This window comes from Pyxicephalus adspersus, chromosome 3 (assembly GCF_032062135.1).
Source record: "Pyxicephalus adspersus chromosome 3, UCB_Pads_2.0, whole genome shotgun sequence".
Taxonomy (NCBI): Eukaryota; Metazoa; Chordata; class Amphibia; order Anura; family Pyxicephalidae; genus Pyxicephalus; species Pyxicephalus adspersus.
In genome coordinates, this window is record NC_092860.1 from 666888 (window position 1) to 671020 (window position 4133).

Genomic DNA, 4133 nt, shown 5'->3' on the forward strand with positions numbered 1-4133 from the left:
AGTTATTTTTGCTGTCTGTATCGTGTTGGGGAGATTTTCCTTTACTTCCTGCCCCAGGGACACAAAGAAGGGGAAATCATCTCTCTAGAGTGAAAACTGGATTTTGGGTTTCCCATCATTTTCTCCCAAAATGAATCACCAGGACACAGAATGGGAGAATTTCCCATTGGGGACACAAACTCTTCATTACTCGGTTGTAACATTTGCAATAGGAATACATTTCATGTAGATATAATGGAAATAATTAGGGTGTTTTCAGTTCTATTGCATGGACAGTAAGTTCCCAATTAATTCTCACCCACATCCTGCAATGAGATCCAATTAAACGTTTTATGTGTACAATATAATTGGCTGAACATTTGGCAAACATCCTTTTATATTGCCGTATTATTCTCTATAGACTTGGACTCCACCAGCCCTGACGTCCTCATCCTCAGGTTGACCTGAAAGGACCTCGGCCCAGGAGGAGCGGAGCTGGCCGGGATTTAATATGTGGCCCCTACAGCGATGAAAACCAGCAATGGCTAAGCTTGGAGTCTAAAAATAAAGCGTGGAAATCCACTTATGTGTTTGTGTGCTGACGTATGGCTGGAATATTATTCATCTTATGGTGGGGAGCAGGAGAACTTCCAAACCTCCAAAAGTTCCACATTCCATCTATAGAAGTTCCGGAGTATGAAATAAATTGTTCTGGAGATTGTCTGAGCAAACAATTAATGTCATTCACATGGACCATGCAATTTCTAAGATAGTGAAATAGAAGGCAGCGAGAATTATGGATATATTGGGTGCAGGGAAATGTTTTGTGTTAAGTACCGATGTATTTCTGATCCGCTGGTCTCATTACTTATAATACAATCTAACATTCTACAAGGTGGATGGACAATGCTGGAAGACTTGCATGGGCCCTCAATGGGACAACGCTCACTGGTGCGAGCAGAAGGGGAAATGATCATTTACATTCTTCTTCATTCATTTCTGCCACAGGATCACTTTATTTCTATTTCTCAATAAATATGAAATCCTGATATCAAGCCATCTCCCACACTGCAGACTGGAGGATGTAAGTAATGTATTTACACCAATAAAACGCCGGAGCTTTTAGTAACAAATAATAAAACTACATACTTAATAAAGGATACAGAATATCAAATCAAAGGAGATCACGTTGTATTTGTCCTTCCTTTCAGACATCTTGTCTCTAATTGAAACCTGAGGGGGGGGGGGGGGTAGAATGGAACCCCAAGTAAAGCAGCGGCAGAGCCTCCCCCACCCCTTTAACTGAAGGTAATTGGCACAGAGAAGCCGTCTGCATCATTTACACCAACCCTTCCCCCTCAGGTAACAGGTATAGGTAACAGGTGATTCCTGCCTATGATGTAGTCACTGCTCTCTCATTCATGTCTGTGTAGACTGCAGATTTAGCTATTGAGCTCTGTACACATTTACATTTCACATATTCCGCATTATGGAAGCTGCTATGTAAAAATACATTTTACGGGGCTGTCATCTCGATCCTTGGCTCGTCTATCCCGTTACTCAGCACAGGGATGGGAATATCTGATGGTGTCACCCCGCATATGATCATGCTTGTACCAGGGCAGTGATGGACGAGGCATTGCTGGGGATTACAGCCTGGAGCCGGCACACAGGGCAGCCATGATTTCCATATTTCTCTCTTGATCACATCTGTGGGTGAATCTTAATATTAATATTAATAAACAGGATTTATATAGCGCCAACATATTACGCAGCGCTGTACAATAAATAGGGGCTGCAAATGACAGATACAGGCAGTGACACAGGAGGAGGAGAGGACCCTGACCTGAAGAGCTTGCAATCTAAGTATAAGCAGGACGACGCGTGAATCACATATCTGGTGAAAAGGTTAATGAAACATTCAACGTTTCCCAGAACTGAAATGTTTCGGTAAATGTAAAATACAATCACAGCAATAAATTAGCGGCGCTGTGATTGCGCCTCTGCGACTCCGCTTATAGGGAATTGGCGGGCTGATTGGTGACGGATTCTAATCAAAGCCATTCAGCGTTCCGGTATTCCCGTCATTATTCCAATGCTACTTCCATGGAAAATAATTAGCGCTCATCAAGCAAATCTGGCGACAATCTGAAGACGATTATAATAAACAATTCCAAATTGCTTCCGTTATTCTCGGTTTATTTTAAACTTCAGCCAGAAGTCTTTCTGTTTCCATACTTTAACCGTCTGATTGCGGGAAGATCCGGGGTTATAAGGACGCCATATTCACATCAGATTCACCGAATTCATGGAATGTCCACCGGACCGTTAGAAACATGAATGAAGATGTTTTATTTGCATCTATGCTAAGCCTGGACCGTCCTCAAACCCCAAGGACCATGCCAGTGCTTGAGGTCATATTATTAATAATATACAGGATTTATATAGCGCCAACATATTACGCAGCGCTGTACATTAAAATGATAGACAGACACAGACAGTGACACAGGAGGAGGGGAGGACCCTGCCCCGAAGAGCTTACAATCTAGGAGGAGGGGGAGTATCACACAATAGGAGGGGGATATGGAATGGTGGGAAGTAGTGAAGGGTTAGGAGACAGAAGAAGACGGGTAGGTGAGGGGGAAGCGTTGGGTTATAAATGAGTAGAAAGTAGGAGCAAGCCGAATAGAACGAGGAGACCATTCCAGAGAATGGGGGCAGCTCTAGAAAAGTCTTGGAGCCGTGCGTGTGATGAGGTTATGAGTGAGGAAGTCATTAGTAGGTCATTGGGGGAGTGGATACACATAGGGAATGAATGGCAGTGAGCGGTTTTGTTTGGTAAAATGCCGATTACCGGGAGCTGCCTCGGAGTTCTCTCCGAACATTCAGCGTTTTAGCGTTCCTGACTCCCAGTAGCGATCGTTCCCGTTATATTATCCCAGCAAAGCTACAAATACAAGACACATTGATATTCACAGACATTTGGGTGCTCCCATTGATTAAATCATGGCGCTATGCCCGCATATGGACGGAATGAAAGCGCAGCGTTTACAGAGACGCAGCCAATCAGATGTCAGAATCAAAGCCTTGGGGAACCCCGGAAACCAGTTTATTACTTTTGGCTGGAATCCCCCCACCTATAGACAACCTGAATGATCATGGCCAGTGTCCTTCCACATGACAATGCAATCCATGGAGGTCAGTCAGCTTTGGCCGCTACAGAATGTAACCCCCAACACGTTCCTCTGCGGTTTTGGGATCAGACTGATAGAATTCATAGATTTATGAAATATAAATACAAACCTGCAGCAAGTATGATGACCCCACCATCAGAGACTACAAAAGCTTCAATTTCTGGGATTCCCATGTGGCAGGATATTATACTGCGGATCTGCAGTCAGCGCAGGAGATTCCATGCGTTGGTGCTTGGCATGCATTGGTGAAATATTTGGACATGAGATGACCGTCTCCTGCGCTGGGGTAACATTTCGTCTTTATGTCTCGGCTTTGTGCGCATTGTTTAGCAGACCGTGGCCACTTTATTTTATTCATTGCAGATTATTTTCTGATTAATGTTTTCAGGAAACAAAAACTGCAAACGTATTTGGATGTTCAGCACACATCGAAGATTGAACACTTACATTTATCATATATGTGAGCATCCAATGCATTGTTATATAACATCGGTTATTCCAAAACTTCTATAGTTTAATGATGGAGAGGAGAAGGGTGAATGAGGGATGAATGAGGGATGAATGCTTATTCTGGCTCCATGTCATGGGAACATACAATGTACATCTCCGGTAATGCAGCTCTCATTGCAGCTTTTCTGCTCAGAATTGAGGTTTGGTGGTGAGGATAAATCTTATTACAGCAGAACGCACAATTACCATCTTCACAGCAGAAGCACTACTGTAATCAGCTTACCTCCTGTGCAGGGAGCATTAGTCTCTAATTCTGCTTTCACAAACGCTATGGAATGCCGGGGGGATTAAGTCACCATCTGGGTTTTCAGGTCACTCGTTGGGGAATGCACAGAATTCATATGACCCAACTTGCATTTTTTGTGGTAAATTACATTTCTTTGCAGACTTACTTATTGATCTTTACACAATGTCCTGCTGTGACCTCTGAGAATGCAGCCAATCCAATCA

At 43.3% G+C, this 4133-nt stretch overlaps 1 protein-coding gene across 1 annotated transcript in view; it reads right to left on the reverse strand.

The window, feature by feature from the left end:
* Positions 1-4133, reverse strand: part of LOC140325438 (UDP-glucuronosyltransferase 2A2-like) — a 197240-nt gene that overhangs the window by 95399 nt on the left and 97708 nt on the right. The gene's annotated exons all lie outside the window — the stretch shown is intronic.